Consider the following 19,706-nt stretch of genomic DNA (forward strand, 5'->3'; position numbering starts at 1 on the left):
ACATCACAGTGAGTCTTATTGAACAGCCCACAACTAACTCTCTGGGCCAGAGGCAGCAAGCCCAGTGTCGAGTGTGTAACTCCATAAATTTCAGAGGAATTCTACAAAGATTTCACAAGTAAAAGCCAGCCTGGAGTCAGGTGCAATGTCCTGCATTTGCTACACACCTTTAACACAGAAAGTTTGTGGTAAATAACATGCGGTTCCAGACCAGTGGCTAAGCTCTGTATGGCCTCCTAGAACCAAAGACACCAAAAATAGTAGAAGAAACTACCTACCTGACTAAAATGGTAGGATCTGTATGTCACATTTCTGTATAGAGTCAGTTTACCTGTATTTAAAATGAAACAATTTTCCACATGCAATAAGAAGGGAGAGAATGAAACTAAAAATGCAATTAAAAGCAACATTTCAAATATTTAAATCTCTTCTTTTCAAAAACCTGACTCCAGCCCCACATTTAAATTTTCTTTGCTCCATACACAATGACTCCAGATGTTTAACTGGCGTATAAGTAGGACCAGTAGTGTTTTCCTTCTACCTGTGGGGAGCCAATATGGCTCACATTCCATCATTTAAACACAGAACTAGTCCATTAGTTAAAATAATAGTGATGCCAAAACTCCTCATCTCCTGCAGGCACAGCAAGGGAGAGAGTTTAAAAAAGACCTGTGTACCAACTCTACCTTAAGGCTTGCACTCAGCTTGGGGCAGGTGACTTTCCCACCTCTCATCTCAGTCTGTGTTTTTGTTCTGCTTTTTCTTTGTAGACTGTGTCCTGCTTAACTTGATGTTCTGTGAATCTTGATTGCTGGTAGTAAGTACTTCTGGACATCTGCTCTGAATTTACTTTTCAAATAATATCTATATGTGCGTGGGTTTTTTGTAATGTTGGGGTTAGGCTGAAACTGGCAGTCTGCAGGAGGGAAGGAAAGATCAGTACCATTTCTAATAATAACAGCTATTTACAGGCCCAGGGACCTCAGCAGGTATTGCTTTCCTTCCCAATGACATGCAGCTATCTCAGATCAGAATACCACGGCCGTTTTGTACCAGTTACACTGTGCAACAGTTTTAAACAAAGGAAATGAAACCTATATTTATGCATGGCTAAAACTACAGGGCAATTCCAAGGGTGCAAAGTGGAAATCACCTGGAATTGGGCCAGAACACGGAGGCCAACTTCTCTCCCTGGGAAAGGGGTATTGTGCACATTTTTGTGATCAAAGGTCATCATGGCTTCAGCTTTGTGCCTAGCCATAGAGGCCTAAAGCTGCGGCATAGTTAAAATCTGGCACTGAAAAAAACATTACAAAAAAGTGATCCAGCCCCCCGTAAAATAAATAAAGATTTCTGTAGGAGTTAGAGCACAGTGAATCACCAGTTGTTTTTTAAACACCCTGCTTTATCCTTGGGGCTCAAGTTGCCTTCTTTTAAGTTATGAGGTCTGATGGGATTTCAGCCTTAGTAGTATGGCTATGATCTTATGTCCTATAATTCAACGTGCTCCAGAAAACCTCTATTTATTGACTGATGAATAATAGAATTGCTTAGCAGCTTCTTTTAGCTTTCAGAAAAGAAAATACAGTACTCTGTGCACAGGTTCACATTTTCCTTTATTTTCCCATGGGGATTTATTTTTTTAAAAAAAAAAAAAAAGACCTCACTGAGAAGTACAGTAGTTAATTCAGACCGTTTCAAGTTGCCTAGAGCTATTGACTGATATATGCAAAACCTCGCCATTATGTTTTCAAAGCAGCGACAAATAGAATTAGGAGTGCAATTCCTTTGATGATACTTTGAAATTTTTTTTTAAATTACCTTCCATTATTGTCTGGGCTTGATCCTTCTCCCTCAGAAACTAGTGGGAGTTCTGCTACTGACTTCAGGGGAAGGAGGATTGGGTTGTTTTCAGCACAGATTTTAAAACAAAGGCTTGAAATTGGCAGGAACAAAACACTCTGCCATGAATCGAGACAGCAGGTTGCCAGATGGCAGCTTTTCAGAGTTATGCAAACAAATTTGGTTTATTCAATATAAATATTTGAAGGAAATAGAAAGAAGAGGATAATTGTCACTTACCAAAGGGTCAGATTTGAGTCTTTTAAATGATAACTTGGTTCCAGAAGAAAAACAATCTCTACCAACACTGTTAAATTGCTCTAGGAAGCACCTGAGCCTGGCTTTCCGTGAGAGTTTCTGCTACTGTAGGTGTAGTTTTGGATGAGTCAAGAAAAATAAGAATATTGGGGAAGGAAGAGTTCTCACTTTTGTTTGGGGAAGGTAGTTTAGGAGCAATTGGTAGACTTCCAGTTGAGGAGCACACGTTCTCTGAGGGGCATTTTGAGCTTTCAAGTTAGATACTTGAAGGTAGGCACTAGGAGTAGCCCATAATTTGCAAGTTAAATCTTCAACATATGGCTAGCCATGCAGATCCACTCAGCAGGTAACAGCCAAGAGAAAAGGCAGGTCAAGAATTCCAGGTGAGCACTGTTGTTGGGCTTTTTGGTGTACTTTGGTTTGGTTTAAATCAGGTAACACTCAGAAAAGACAGAAAGTGAATATAGTACAAACAAGCGGAGGATTCTCTTTTTTCTTGAAAATTAACTTTGGGTCTACTTAGAAGAATGACCTATGAGCAGTAAAAATTTGATATTGTTGTACACAGAAGCCTTGATTTTTTTCTATTGAGTGAAAATGCGAAACAAGAAGAGGTATGTATACAGGTCAGAGTAAGAGAGCTCTAAGAACTGTACTCCACTGTCACAATACTTTTCTCAACTAAATCTAGCATAAAAAACCCAACCAAACAAAAAAACCAACCCACACATCTGCCCTGAATTCTCTCTGCATACAATTTCCTTCCGCCTGTGGTGAGGGGTGTGTTTTTGGAATGGCAGAAGGCTTCATCTTTTAACAAGTAATGAAATACACATTCCAGTAAATTTGATCAGCCCTGCCAGTGCAGAAAGATATTTTTATTGTTCATGTTTGCCTTCAGAGTGCCACTGCACATTACTAAGCATGTTGGCTTTTTGCCACCTCTATTTTAAGCTGTTCAAAAATTTGGGAACTGAAGAAATATCTGCCTTTGTTTTTTAAGGAGAAAAACATTTTTTACATAAGCAAACATTTTAAATAACTTAGACTAGAAAATGTATGTGTTCTTAGATGGGCACGCTTATTTTAGTAAGACAGAACTGGCCATATTTTTGAATTAACCTCTTGTCCCTTATACCCCATTTGTATGCACTGTACTGACCTCATGGGAAAGATAATCAAATCAACTGTAAATTGCCTGAACTGATTTGTCTGAACTTACAGAGCAGTAAATCCTACATTTACACTACTTACTCAAGACAAGTTGGACCTGCCACACCTTCTACTCAAAAGGTCACACAGAATTTTTTATACTCACTAAAAAAGATAGCAGTGGGCCACAAACTTGCATTAAGTCCCTGCATATGGTTCCTAGAGCATGGAGGAAGGGAGAAGGGAACAAATGACTTGCAGAAAAGATCAGAGGAGCAAGGCAAGATAGTGAGAAGGAACACTTTCAGGTTCTGATGAACGAGGTCTGTTTCAAATGGATCCTCCTTTCAGCTTACTTCAGGACTGGCATATGGCATATGCTACAGATGGATAGGCAGTGATACACATACAGCTGTAAGGTTCTGGCACTCCTGGTCCTGGCCCTCGCTGCCAGCTGGCCAGCAGAAAGCAGGTTTGCAGGATTATTTGATTTTCCACAGCTGTCAAGCAAAGCATGAGGTCAAGGGAGGTGAGGAGAAGGAGATGTTGGAGAGAGGGAGGGGGTGGTAGCTGACTGATCCTTATTTACAGCACACAGGCTGCGTTCAACCCTGACAACTACAGTATCCCAGGCAGCAACTTTCTCCATGTGCAAGCTCTTCATTTAAATGATGTGCTAATGTAAGCTTTAGGTCTTGATAAGACTGGGCAACTCTGGAATCGCTTACTGACACATGCTGAGTACTCTACAAAATAGCTGAATACCATACAAGATGGGTGTTTCTTGTCTAATGCCCAGCAAATGTACAAAGTAGGTTGAGGTACTCTTTTGTAAACTAAGGACATCTCTGTTGGTAGTTATATTAAGGAAAATTCACTCTAATACAGCTGTGTATCTCAACAATAAATAGTTTTTTAACAGAAAGATAAATAAAAACAGTTTGTTGCTGAAACCAAAGTTAAATGCAAGGTCTTCTGCATACTTCCAAAAGGCTCAAATTTTTTTAGTGTATCTGTTAGTATTATTTTCCCAGAAACCTTCAGATAAACTTGTGACAGTGACCTTGTATGTCACTTGGGGTATATAGGTCAAAAATCACTATACTCTTTTTAATAGGATGACTTCCTAGAAGTATATAATTTCCTTACTATCAATTTTAATGACATTTAGCTGTTTATTAATTATTTGCAAATTTTTGAAACCAGGCAGTTTTATTATTATGTTAATTATCTCAAGCCATTTGAACAAAAAGTTTCATGTGAAATAACCTGATAACACTGCTTTATTCAAGATAGTGAGAATAAGTTTGGAGCATAAGGAATTTCAGATTAATAGGGCTGAGTAACTGGATAACAAAATGTCAGAAGACTATCAATATGGAAAAATTTCTCTTATGAAGAAATGTTGAGTGAGTTGGGGTTGTTCAGCCTAGAGAAGAGAAGGATTCAGGGAGACCTTATTGAAGCCTTCCAGTATGTAAGAGTGGCTTATAAGCAAGATGGAGAGAGACTTTTTACCAAGGCCTGCAGTGGCAGGACAAGGGTCAATGGTTTTAAACTGAGAGAGGGTAGGTTTCAATTGGACAGGACATTTTTTATGATGAGGGTGGTGAGACACTGGAATATGTTGCCCAGAGAAGTTGCGGATGTCCCATTTCTGGAAGTGTTCAAGGTCACATTGGACATGACTTTGAGCAACCTGACCTGGTGAAAGTTGTCCCTGCACATGGCAGGGGCATTGCACTAAATGATCTTTAAAGGTCCCTTCCAATCCAAACCATTCTATGATTTTATGAAATGGAGAATATGAGGAAAAAACCCTCTACCTTTAGGCGTACAAGATGAGCTCTGAGCTGTCCATCACTCTGCAGAGACAAGACTTTGAGGTCATGATAAGTAGTTGACATAAGCATTATCTTAGTATTCAGAGTCAGTCAAAAAATAAATTCAATTACTATGAATTATTAGGGAAAAAATAGAAAATAAACCAGAAATTATTCTAGAATATAGATGTATTATTCACTCTGTCTTTTAATTCTGTACTCTAGTCATCTCATCTCAGAAAAAGCATGTATCAACAAGGTTTAAGGAGTACTAGGATTGTTGTATGGAAATGGTATCTTACAATGCATGACTTAATAGGCTCAAATCTTCAGTTCAGCAAAAAGATGGGTTTGGACCATAAGACAAAGGTCTACAGAACCACGAATGGCACAGTGGTCTACACAACCAGTGCTGGCCAGACTCATTACTCGCTGCTTTTCCAGTGTGAGGGGCAGTTACTGGCAAAAGAAGCTAGTAGATACCATATTTAAAGAGAAAGAAAGAGGTAGTTTTTCATGTAACGTCTAGTTAACCTTTGTAATAACCTGCTAAAGGACCTGGTCAATACAAGAGGTATATGTGGACTCAAGGGGAGACTGACCAGCTACTTGAAAGAAAGGTCCATAGAAGGTTACTAAATATAAAAAACCACAGACACTGAGGGAAACGCCTGCTCTGAAAATAACTGAAGACTTGGAAAGCATTATCAAGACGTATCACATGCCCTTGCTCTTTTTCTCCTTCCCCGTAAGTGTGCACTTAAAGGCCAGTGTTGTGAACTAGATGAATCTGAACTGTGTCGTTGCTCTTTCATTCCTTTTATCAATCTCTTATGTTATGAATTGTATCATGACTGCCTGAACAATTCTCCAGCAAGGAAACAAAAATTTTTGTTCATAAGTATTAACAACGGTGTTTGTGTATTAACAGATTATTACAAAAGGTATGTGAGGAATGTTTTGAGGAGAGAAACAGCCATTTAGCAGAACTCACAATCTAATGCTTGCTCCTCTGTGATGCAAGACAGAAGCCTAAAATAAGAATTCAGACACATGAGCAGGCTAAGCAGGGAGGGACCACTGGTAGTAGCAGTAGGCAATGGGGTTGTCCCGCATATTGCTCCACGAAGATCCATTACTATCTTCAGTTTGGGGTTCATGGGCACAACTCTTCTTCACAAGCCAAATGTGTATTTGTACTCTGGCAAAAAAAGAAAACAGATTCCCTTTCCCCCTACCTGGCCAACATTTAAGATACACACATTCTTACTTGGTCTAGAATGCAGACGTACAAGTTCACAAGAAGGTACGTCTTTCACAGCATGTACAAAAGGTTTTTTGTCACTCTTACATTAGGTATTCAGAAGGCCACAGAGGTATAGGATGAGATGGACTCTGAAATCTGGAAAGTCAGAGATTTGCACCATGTTGTTATATTACTAGATATTTCTTTATTCATTCAGTGAATAAATGCGTAACCAGACTCAGGTAGGCAAGGCTGAAAGTGTCTCCTTCAAAATGGGCCCTACTAAGAAGGAAGTGACCAGATTTAAATTTTTCTTTCCAAAACAAGATAAAGAATGATTTAGAAGCTGCTAGCCTTTATACTTGGGGTAAATCTTTTTTTTCCCCTTAATAAAACAGTGTAAGATTTGCATAAGAGCAACATCTTACTTACCCTCAGGAACCTTGCAGATGACACCAAGCTGAGCAGTGCAAATGACACACCAGAAGGATGGGATGTCATCCAAAGAGACCTGGACAAGCTGGAGAGGTGGGCCAGTGAGAACCTCATGAGGTTCAACAAGGCCAAGGGCAAGCTCCTGCACCTTGTTCAGGGCCACCCCCAGTATCAGTACAGGCTGGGGGATGAAGAGATTGAGAGCAGCCTTGTAGAGAAGGACTTGGGGGTACTGGTGGATGAAAAGCTGGACATGAGCCAACAATGTGTGCTTGCAGCCCAGAAGGCCAACCGTATCCTGGGCTGCATCAAAAGCAGCGTGGCCAGCAGGTCGAGGGAGGTGATTTTGCCCCTCTGCTCCACTCTGGTGAGACCCCACCTGGAGTCCTGTGTCCAGCTCTGAAACCCTCAGCACAAGAAGAACATGGACCTGTTGGAGCAGGTCCAGAGGAGGGCCACAAAAAATGACCTGAGGGCTGGAGCACCTCTCCTATGAAGAAAGGCTGAGAGAGTTGGGGTTGTTCAGCGTGGAGAAGAGAAGGCTGTGGGGAGACCTTATTGCAGCCTTTCAGTACTTAAAGGGGGATTGTAGGAAAGAAGGAGGCAACCTCTTTAGCAAGGCCTGTTGTGACAGGACAAGGGGTAATGTTTTCAAACTAAAGGAGGGTAGATATAGACTGGATATAAGGAAAAAATTTTTTACAATGAAGGTGATGAAACACTGGAAGAGGTTGCCCAGAGAGGTGGTAGATGCCTCATCACTAGAAACATTCAAGGTGAGATTGGACGGGGCTCTGAGCAACCTGATCTAGTTGAAGATGTCCCTGCTCACTGCAAGGGGGTTGGACTAAATGACCTCCAAAGGTCACTTCCAACCCAAAGCATTCTAGGATTCTAGGATTCTACTTCCTTTTCTGGCTATATTTTAAGTGAACTTAGCCTTCTGATCTTTCACTCAGCTCTGCATCACTTGCAATAAGTAGGTAATTTGTCCCTCAAGTATCTTTCTGATACAATGATACCTACAGGGTGAGATACACTCTTAGCCTGTGTTGATAGGTATAAAGTCATTGGCTTGCCCACCAGTCAAGGATCTTGTGTAATGTTTAGCTGTAAATATGTTCCCTGATGTAATTTTGATCCACGTTAACTAACATTCTTGCAAACAATGCAGGTGAAAATTCAGGATACGACATATCTCAGAGTGTTTCCTACAGAGAGTGTTGGGGTATAGTCATTCCAGTTTGAGGGAAGAAATAATGTGGACATAAATGTACAAGCCTGCATAAGTTTGCCTCTGGACAGGTAAGACTTTCTGGCTTTTTTTTGTTTACTAATGTAGATGAGTCTTGGGAAACCAGGCTGCGCTGGTCCCCTGGGATATCTGGGAAGTCTCACACAGACAAGGTGCAGAGTAGGCTCCAGCATCCCCCGCCAATACAGAACACAAAGGATGTGCAGCTGCAGCATATGCATAACCTGGAAAGCTTCATTAGTCAACAATGCAAGGGAATTAACCACCCATTGCCTTTTTTTTCCTTTTTATTTTTTGGCATGAACATTGCTGATGGTGACTGAGCTTTGTATTTGCATAAGGATAACCCCTTGTGATGTGTATCCATTCAGGTTTACTTGTGCTGTTTTTTTCTTATTCCCTTTTATAAAGAAAAAAAATGCTTTAGTCCTCAGAGAATAGCATCAATGAATCCCAGAAACTCTTTATTGTTCTATGTAGATAACGCACTTGTGCATAGTTCTTTTGGAGTAAAAGGAAGCGAAGACAAAACTTCTTGATGAACACCATTAACTGCTGTTAAAACTTGACTGCCTGTATAATAAAACATTTGAATAGGACTAACCTGGTTCAAATATCTTCTAAGCTGCAAGGGGAATCTGTTGAGACCTCATGAGATGTTACTTCTCCAGTAATTGTGAAGGGGTAGACTTTTCCCTTCTAGAATGAATCTGCAATGGCTTGTGCCATCAGAGAAAAAACTTTGATGATGCATTAACATGGCCCTGACCCAGCTGGTTGGCATGCACTGTCACTCCAAAATTCCATTAATAGGGTGCCTGAGGACATGAACTCAGTTTGACTTGAAAGCTTCATGTGTTTCAATTAAAAATGCATTTATTTAATTAATGTAGACATTAGAGAGAACACAGAAGACTGAATCTGATAGACTAACTTTGCCCCTTTTGCTAAGACATCTGGGAAAAATTGCTTTTTTGCAAATATAAGATATAGGAAAGGGAGGAACTGAAATCTTGCAAATTAATAGATAGGAGGCACTGAGGAAGATGACAGGCCTATTGGACTCAAAATAGTTATGTTTGGAAGTTGATAGCTTTTTTTTTTTTTTACAGCTGATAAGACAGTACTGATTTCATTTGAAGGTGCTAGAAACAAGAGGGGCTTTGGACACAGCGAAAGAAATGTTTACTGGCATCATTTCAAGTGCAGAATCAATGTTTTCTGTAATATAATAAATGGGACAAAATTCTACCCTTGCTCACACCTCAGGAATTTCATTGAAAGAGGAGTGTGAAGAGATGAAGGAAAAATATCTCTAAGGGAAATTTCACCAGGGATGTTCCTATAGTACCTGGTCATCATGGACCCTGTTTTCAATTTTAATAAAATGTTCTGCTACCCTGACCAACTTAACTCACTTTAAAGATCATTTGCACTCCACAGCAGAGTTATTAAAATAAGATTCAGAGTCCAAGTGCAATTGCTAGTTCACAACTCCCAAAGGATATCATGAAGAAGATGCCACTTCTGTCCTGCAGTTTTTTGATGCAGTAAAGCAGAGTTCATTTTAAATAATTAGCTGTCATGTGGATTGCAGTCACAAATGGATACATCTCTCCTAAGACACTCTGTATGGTATCCATTCTTATCAACCTAAAGTAAACAGAGCTTTAGTTACCCACAGACACACCGCATAGATCTTATCTAGCATAGGAATACCAAATTAGCACTGGCTGATTCTTAGGTAGCTATCAGCTAGCTGGCAGCTGTGATTTTTCATATCCAGTACATCTGTTCAATACCATATGCCAAGGCTAGATCTAGGGATTTTGGCACCTTGCTCTGGTTGGACAAGTTCTTTGACATGTTTTCTCCTTGATGTGAGACCAAACAATGAATAGCTTCAATTGCATTTGCACTTACTATTGTCTATATTATTTATTTACTTTGAGCAGTTATACAAATGAGACAATTCTGCAATCTGATAAAAAGAGGGGAGCTTTGATACATATCACAGAATAATGATGTGTCCGAGAGTGGACACGCAAGTACTGCTTTTTGAGCTGCTGTCACAAAGCTTAACCTTGCTTACTATAAAGGAAAGCTGGTAGTCTATGAAGAAGGTTTTGTGGCCTGTTGAAAGAGATTCAAAATCCTAAGAACATAACAAACATACAGAATCTGTAAGAGATCGTGAACCTCATGGTTATCCTGGCAGTGCAGTTAAGCAACAGAACAGATCAGTCAGTTTAATTTGGCTTATGTCACTCCTGCTTGTATCATACACAAGTCCACCCCAGCACCAGGGACATGATTCTCTCCTCCGTCTCTCAGCTGCTTTTTCCTCTCCATCTTTGCCAGCCTCCAGAGTTTGTGGAGGTGCACAGTAGCTCAGAGAAGGAACTGATCCAGTTAAACTACTCTTGGGGAAGTGGGGCAGAGCAGGAATCATATTCTCAGAGAAGGCTATTCCCAACAGGTTTCATTATATGGTGGCTCAGAGGCTAGATCTGCCACTGGAGAGGAGATGGAGACAAGCATTGATGACAAACCCCAGATAAGGGCAGAACAATCTCATTTGCTAGCACTCTGGGTTTTTCCATATTAAAAAGACCAGGTAGCCATAGTCAAAATGACTTTAAGCAATAGCCACCAGAGTGTTTCTGACGGACAGAAATTAAATTAATTTTTTAAAAAATGCGGTCCTATTTTAATTAGTTTTTCATATGCAAGTCTTCACCTTCACTGGAAATTTTAAATGAAAATTCCAATTTTAATAGATTGAAAGTCACTGATTTCTGGTGGATGGTCTCAGCTGGGGTTCTAAGTGTACCTACAACACAGCAGATCTTTTGTTTGAGACCAGCCAGCCAGCCAGCCAGCACCTGTGCGAGGACAGGAAAGGTCACAAACTCTTATTCTGGGGGCTGTACCCCAAAGCATAATGCTGCCGAAGAGCCCAGTACCCCCACTTGCTCTTTCATCCAGAAATTATACCTGATGATGACCTGATTACAAGCAGTCTACAGGCACAGGCTACTTGTAGTACTTCGGGACTGACCTTGCTGAACAGCGGTTGCTTTTGCACATGCTGCAGTATGGTTTAGAGATATGCATGAATGGCAAAGCTAGGTAAAGTATCTGAATATGGTGGTTTGTTTTTTTTAATTTATTCTCCACCTGTGGAACCACCATCAAAATTCAGCAAACCCCAATCAGTTCACTCAAGATTTTTGGGTAAGCCGTTGCTGAGAGAAACATATAACGACAAAGCAAGCATGAGCAGATGCCCTCAGCCCTGGAAGCATCACATTTTCTTTCCCTCAGGAATATGAACCTCAGGAAAACTACATGCTAAAGGTTATAGATACTATTGCACACACTTCTTTCTCTTCCATGTTTTGAGGGGATGAAACGGCACACGGCTTTTATCTTTTTTAAATTATGGCTCTTTTTATTTATAAAGACTTCAGCTTGAAAAGCTGTTAAAAGTAATAAACTTTCTGAGAATACAATTCCATTATTTAATCATGCCCAGAGGCAGCGAAGACTCTGGGAAATAATTGTCTTTTTGTCACTCAAGCATGAAATGCCCAACATTGTTTGAAACCTAATTCTAACAAACCTTTAATATTCTAGTTCAGAAATCCCTTGACCATGGGCAAGTACAATCTCATTTCTCAGTCCTTTAAAACAGTTTGATAAGTATCCCAGAAGGCATAAGTTGTGTTTTCTTCTCTAATTTTTTTTTTTCAGTCTGCAAGGTTTCACTTTTCACATCCATCTACCAAATCACAATTCCGTTAATATTAGCACCTCTGAAAGATACTAATTCATGTAATTTCTTCAATCTAAAATTCCTCTTTTAATTTTGGGGAAATTATATACGAAGAAACCAGAACATGGGGAACAATGCATCCAGAGATACTGTAGTTAAACAAGCATGGGAAGACTGTGTAACTAAAATAGCATTGTTTTGGCATAATTTGCCTTTCTCAGAATAATGCCAGTTTTTCTACTAATTAGTAAGTATTTGCAGAGCATTTTAGTATACTCTTCCACACCATGATCAAAAGATTTGTCATATATGACCAAATCACAAGATTCTGGCACTTAGAAATAAATAAGCTGGTTAATGTTAACATTGTATCTCACAATTAACAGGCCCAGTAAGTGCAGACACACTAAGATGATGCTCTTATAGGACCAGATGTCTCATTCTGACTCCATAAGCACAGGAGAACAGAATATAAACATTAGATATAGGGGATTTTTATTTAGTACAGGTGGCCCATAAGTAGTAGACTTAGATTCTAATTCAGAGCTAAAGAGTACAGTTTCACTCTTAGAATTTAAAATAAAATATTTTCCTTTGAAGTGGCAATAGGGTGAACAAACATGTCAGGGTACAGACAGCAGTAGACTAGGATGAGGAAAGTGGTACTGGACACAAAAGGGGAAAAAAAAAGAATTCTTCAACATCTGATGTGATAGGAATTACGTATAGTGAATCTACCTTTCAATTATCAGTAATATGAATACAAAAAAAAGTCTAATCCTTTGTCTTACTCATAGTATTTTTCACATTTTTATAAAAAGAATACAGACACTACAAGTTTACCTGTGTAAACTTGAATAGCTAAAGACATTGATATTGTGCTGCTTTTAATATATGCACGCCCCTTGAAAAACAAATGACACATATGTAAGTGCTGTACTTTCAGTGGACTTTCTCCACATGTGATAACACTTATAAGGTATCTCAAGTACATTTTAAAAATGCTATTAAATAATAAAGAGTTTAAAAAAATAACTTTGGCTATTTGGCTAAAAATATAGGCTACATTCAGTGCTTTTTATAGACTCTCTGACTAAATGAAAAAAAGTTGAGCAGGGACAGAAACAGGAATGCACTTCAAGTTGCAATGTGTGAGCTACTCCTCCTGTGCAGAGCTCCAGCGAAGCAACTGGGCCATTTCATGTTGCAACTGAAAAGATCAGGGCCTAAAAAAGTGCAGGTGGAACAGATAATTCAAAATGACTTCTAACTCCTGCAAATACATGCACGGTACCTAAAACAATCAAGAAAACAGGTCACTGAGTGCAGAAAGGAAATGAAATGAAGACATGCTTGAGAACAGAGAATTGCCAGTTATTACAGTGCAGTAGTTAGACAAGAATAATGCAGAAAAGTATCAGGAGACAATAATTTATATTCAAGATTTTAAAGCTAGGGGGAAGGGTTTATTTCAAGCAAGTACTACTGAAAAAGTATATGTTTCTGAGCTTCAGTCTAAAATGTGGTGCAGTGCGGCATCTGAGCACAGGGCCAGGTCTCTCATCATAGATGAGAGCGCTGAAGGCATTCCTACTTTTTTATAAACCAAACAGCAAATGCAAAAGACAAGACACACTTAACATTTTTGTATGTTCGGGCATATTATTTTTCTTTATCTTCATTAAAAAGTCAACCTATCTGGCTATCCCAAAAGGTACTGATTGGAACCTAGGGAACTCACGTGTCTATACTAAATTCCAGACTTTTGTTTGGAAATGTCTAAACAATGGTTTTGATTATTTCTTTATGGAGGCTGTTCAGATTTACTCTGATTATGTATGGTTTTATATAGATGCATATATAACTCTCCATAATGTTATGTTTTTAGCAGAAAAAAAGATATTACTGTAAATATGCATTTTTCACAAAGATTATGCCAAATAACATTAAAGACTATCAAGGTACTACACAGCACAGAGAATTGCTAAACCCTCTATCCTCTGTCCTCTTGGTATGCTATTTGCCTTGCCAAGTACGCAGTGAAACTGTAATAAAGGGACTCAGTGAGTGGATTCTGAATTAACTGACAATTTGAACTTTGAATGATCACTGTTTTGTGACTGTTTGGGGAACATGACTGCTGGATTTAAAGATGGATAAAGACAAAAACTATTCTCCTCTGACAAACCATTCTTCTAAAGAAATTGAATTGTGGGTTGTTTTTTTTTTTTTCCTCAGCAGAGAAATGATACTTAATCCATCGAGATGTAAAAACTCTATAAAAGAGACTCTTTACAGGAGCACTTAGGTCACCAGGTTAAAGAAAGTGAATGGTATTCCTAATGGAAGATAAACGGTTGCCCTGTGGGGTTTTATCTGTCATACTAATCTCAAAAAGCATCTCGTATAAAAGTAGAGTGAAAAAGACTGTTAAAGCAAGCTTCGCCACTGCAGTAAACTAATACCTGTGGCTTACCGCCTCTGCCCTACACATGTGAAATGTTTAAAATGTTTGGCAGGAAGCTTTTTCCCACATTCAGCTAGGCGTACTCAGTGAACCCAATGTGAGATAATCCAAAACAATTCAGGTTCAACAAAGGTTGGGAAAATATCACAGCAGACATAAAGCTTTGATGGAAAGCTTCTTTGATCTTGAGATTATAAAATACACAATTTCTAATCTGACAAATTTTTCGCTGCAAAGCAGAATATCTAAACATTCCTCTTTTGTCATAACAGTTTAATCCCTTAAGAATGTGATTTAAACCATTGGGGAGCAAAGGTTACCACAAGATTTGTATGAAAGAGGAAACCTGCCTCAGACACCTAGATAGAAAAATGTGAAGGCCATTAAATTATATAACTAAATACTATCTGCAGATTGGCACTGCTAGGTCACCCTCAGTTCAAGCTGTGTCAGATATCTGTTATTCCAAACAGACATTCACTGAATGAATACTGAAGTAGTTATGATTATTTTAAACTTTGGATTTGAGTTTAAAATGACCCTCTTTGCCATGCATGAAAAATAGTGTCAATACAGTAACAGTTGAGGTACCAAATGCTGGGGAAGTGGGAGGGTTTTTTCTGTTTTCTAGGGGGGAGGCCACTGAGTGTTTTTAATGCATTTATTAATCTCATAAAATATATTGCTGCTTCCTACTAATCTTGCTTAGGCCTATAGACTATGACAACTTTACTACTAATGTAAAAATAATGATTTTAAAACTTAAATCATCCTTATAAACATTGACTACCTGTTAGACACAGTAATTCCTGTGAGGAAACATGATCAGCAAAAGCAAATACAAAGGCTTTTTTATCAATTATTCACATAAATTGGTTCAATACTACAAGTCATGTGTAAATCCATGAGTCAGAGTTCATAAAATATGTTTTTCAGTGCTGGTAAACTACAAGTCATTTAACATTAATTTGAGTACCAAATCTAATAGACCACTAAACAGCTTATAATGGCTTTAAAATGGCTGGATCAGATCTCAACTTTTCTATTAAAAAACAAAACAAAACAAAACAAAACAATAAAACTCCTTTTTTTTTCCTTCCTTAAGTTGAAAGCAAAGATCATCCTTTTTACTTGAAAAGCCACCAAGTAGGAATTTAATACCATGGTGACTTGATTTCCATGGATTTGCACGTTAGTGTTTGTCACTAATGTTTGTAGCTAAATACCTTTATCCAAACCCTATTCAGTTTTCAGCTTTTTAAACAAATTGTTCTCTACCCTATAATCACGCTTGATAAAGACAAGTTTGGGTGCAGAAGACAGGGCTTGGAATAATGACTAGAATAGGGTTTTTACAGCCATTATACAAATGAATATAAATAGAGATGATTAACACATGGAATGTCAATTTAGAAAGCATAACCCAGTACAATGTTGTACCACAAAACAAGGAAAACATGGATCTGTGTGGAAAAGTTTTTTAAAAAAATGAGCTTTGGCTTATACTATGCTCACATTTGATAGGACAGAATACTTCCCATTCAGTGGAAAAAAAAACCATCCATAATGCTGAATCTCCATAATCTCAAATTTAGAAGATATTGTATCAGAAACAGTAGAAATATCAGTTCCTGACACAGTATGTTTCCTGGCACTACATCAATGATAAAAGTCTTCGTTACTCTTTTGTCAAAATGTGCAACTGCCTTTCTTAATCGCTCCAAAATTTTCACAAAAACTAACTTCACAAAGAATAAAATCACAGATTTTGGTCTATGCTTATGTTAAATGCAGTGAAAAACGCCTAATAGGTACAAGAGATCTTGAGGACAGTATGGTAGGAAAACAGACACATACTTTAATTGACCAAACCTGGTTCCTTTTGGAAACAAGTATATATTTGATTAGAAACAGCATTTTAAAAAATAGGTCCACACTCACTTATCATTCTAGAATGACAGCTGGTATTCTCCACATGCTCTCCAACCAGAAAAGGAGGTTCCTGACCCAGCACAAGGAGGCAGGGCCATGGCTCCTAATCCAAAAAGGATGGACTAAGGACTGGGTGTCCCTTGAGCTCACTAGAATTTACAGAATGCAGCTCTGCCTGGTTCCTTACCTGCTTGGGCACAGATTACATCTAGGGATTATCAGGTCTTTTCCAAATGATTTCCCTAGGGTTCTTTTTGTTTCCTGGCGGTGAACGGTTTGGACAATTAAACTACATAGACTCCTATATAAATCCAGGATAGTGTTATAACAGACACAATTCATTTCAGAGGGCAGCACATTGACCATTAAATCCTCCCTTACTGTCCTCTATGTCTCTGAAATGATATCCATATTTCAAGATTACATGGTGTTCTTGGGCAGAACAATTTCAGATGTGCATTTGTGCACTGATATAGCACAGTAAAAAAATCCCATAACATTTAAAAAATGTTTTCAGTGCATTTCCTTCACTAAACCTTATCTATAGCTGAACGGAATTGACAGACTGAATGCTTTCTTCTAAAAATCACAATGAATTTTTACACAATACATCCATTACATTTACAACTCACTTCAGCCACAAAAATTATTTGCAGGGGTGTCATAAAGTATTTACATAGTGTTTTCATTAAATATGCTACTATTCATATCCATCAGAATCAAAGAATAGACGCTGGGGAAAACCTGTGTGAGGGAAACAGGGAACTGAGAGACACTTATGCTGAAATGAGCTACGTACACCCATGTGACTGACCCAGAAACAATTCAGTTTTTGCCAGTACAGCTGTCTTTGAAGTCAGCCAAACAACCATACTCTCCTGCCAAAAAAAAAAAAAAATCCTTCGTAGTTTGGCATCAAGGTTTTGCAATTAGTTTGTCACAGTTTCAGAGCAATTATTTCAATTTTTAAACTGATACTTCTCTAATTTTCAGTTCTCTATCTTATCTGTTTAACACAGTGCCTTGAATAGTCATTACTTCCCTGACAGAAACCTCGTATCTATGAATCTTCCTTCAAACTTACCTGTACCATCAGCAGTTCCTATTATCCTTCCACTGGCATGGATGCATTTCGTTGTCCAACTTCTGTCTTTGCTCTCAGGATAGAACAATAAAGTAAAACCAAACCCCCTTATTTGTTAAATTCTGTCCTATCTGCAGTCTCAGTCTTTTGAAAGATCCGTCAATGTCCCATCATATTGCTTGTGTTTTCTTGATATTGTCAGATCAGTTTTGAGTGAATTTCTGCTAAATATTTCAGTACAAGGACATAAAATCTTCCTCTGGCAAAACATGCCTTTTTTCTCTCAAAAGCCGACTGTTATTCCCCTTATTTGAGAACTTGTCATACTCCTAAAGCACATAATAATCTTTAATGACCACCTCCTTCCTCCATCCCAAATCCTTCCTGTCTGTTGATCTGCTGTATAGCTACAAATCATCATCAGGATTTATCTTTACTTTTACTTTATTACTCTTGAAATTTTTGGGTTTGTCTTAGTTTCTTTCCAATTTCCCTATTCCTTTCTTTATCATTTTCCCAATTTGTTACCTCACTTGGGTATTGAATTTTGAACCCAGAATAATTCATACCAGCAAGTGAAAATAAACTGCCACATTCCATTTCTGACAAATATCTGTGCAGTACTACAAATAGCCTTCTTAGATGTTAAATTCTCTAGAAAGCTTCTCCTTTTCTTCCTTACTACAGCTCATTTTGTTGATCCATCCTCATCCACTCCACCGGTTTTATATCCTTTATATGCAGCTAATCTTACCAATTTTAAACATTTTATTTAGGCAGCATTTCTTACATTATAACATTTTAGCTCCTTACAAGGGTCCAAAACATCTTGCACAGGACTGACAGAGATTATACTGCATCTCTGAAAGACCTATGCCAGAGGAAATTCCTTTGAGTATCTAAACTGGCAGCACACATCTATGTTTAGGCACCTGAATCGTTCCCTATGTGTCCAGTCTAAGTCTGTCATCTAGACTCCATCTGTAGTCCAGAAAAAGTGTTTAAAATAAGTGGGGTGGATTGCCATCCAGAGGTGCATATTTCTGTTCATTGACTAGAGAGGAACTTACCTGTCTCACACTCAGAGAGGTCAAGTTAGTGCAGAGATCCTGTCCTCAGTAACACATCCTTCTAATCATGGGAACAGTGGCTATTACTTTCTTCTCTGTGCTTCCTGTATGCCTGAAACCGCCCCTAATTATCATTATATTCCTTTCATTTCAAATTTAAAATGAAAACTTTAACCTTCTGTCTAGCTCATGGCTAGCCCTTACTAGTATGGCAAAACTCAAAGAAAAAATACGAGGTTTCAGGAGCAATCATAGAATATATCCTCCTGGATTTCCTCACTTCGTCTGTGTCAGGAATGGGAATGAACATTAATGCTCACAGTATAGCAGCCTGAACAAAGATTATATTCCTGTAGAAAAAGATCACCAAAAGAAAGGCGATTGAGATAGCTTAAACAAAGCAAAAATATTCACATTACCCAGTTCACTCTGGATAGGCTGACAGGAAGCTCTAAGGAGACAGCATTGAATTATTACATCTTTTTTTAAGATAGAATGTTAAATGAAGTCAACAACATTAGCCAGAGGTCAAGAAAGCCTGAACTTCAATTTGATGAGGTTGGCATTCAATCATCTGAAAGACGGATATTGCAGACCTTTGACTGCTCTCTCACGGGCAGAATCAGTAGCGTAAAAGGCTGAGCACCATCCTTTCCCATTGACTTCAAATGGAAATAGAGGTGACTGCACCTCAGGTACCAAAGCACCTTTCAGAACCAGGACTTCATTTAAGAGAGGAGAAAATGAAACTAAAGCTATAAGAGCATCAGGCTGGAGACACAGTTAAGCAAAATGGTCGAGGCAATAGAATGCTAGCAAATAGATAATTTCCACTAGAGAGTACCTCTGTGGAGACCAGGACTTTCAGGAATCCCTGAATATGGTTTCCTTTATGTAATTATTTAATGATTAAATTATATCATCAACTAAATATAATGATTTATGTGGAGAATAGGATTCCTGGAATATGAGAATAATGTTTATTATTTAATCTGCTGTAAGGACTTCAGACTCTCTCAGGATGATTCAAGCAGCGTGTATACCTTAGCAGAAAAAAGCTCATTTTGAGGATGTTAGGAAGTGACTGCCTCTTTGCTGGGGTGTTTAAAAAAGAAAGGGGGTTTATAACAATGATTCCCAGGAAGGTGAGGGGGAAGACAATTCTAGACTATTTAGCTACAAATTGTATATTCTCTGTCAAGCTTATTTTTAACATACACATAAATACTTCCTTGGCTGGAATGCACATGCAGATTTGGCCCAGGGCAAAACCTTTTTTGGACATAGATGTCCTTCACACTTGTTTTCCCTCTTTGCAGATGATGGCATCAGTGAAACTTGCCAGAGAAACTGGTAACCATAAT

General features: G+C 38.5%; 1 long non-coding RNA gene across 1 annotated transcript; it reads left to right on the forward strand.

The window, feature by feature from the left end:
• The first annotated feature begins 207 nt into the window (after window positions 1-207).
• On the forward strand, window positions 208-8,049 carry LOC135317104 (uncharacterized). The gene is made up of 3 exons (XR_010376227.1): window positions 208-290; window positions 771-817; window positions 7,931-8,049. It is a non-coding gene; the product is annotated as an uncharacterized LOC135317104 (long non-coding RNA).
• The last annotated feature ends 11,657 nt before the right edge of the window (window positions 8,050-19,706 follow it).

The sequence above is a fragment of the Phalacrocorax carbo genome, chromosome 1, assembly GCF_963921805.1.
Source record: "Phalacrocorax carbo chromosome 1, bPhaCar2.1, whole genome shotgun sequence".
NCBI classification, from domain to species: Eukaryota; Metazoa; Chordata; class Aves; order Suliformes; family Phalacrocoracidae; genus Phalacrocorax; species Phalacrocorax carbo.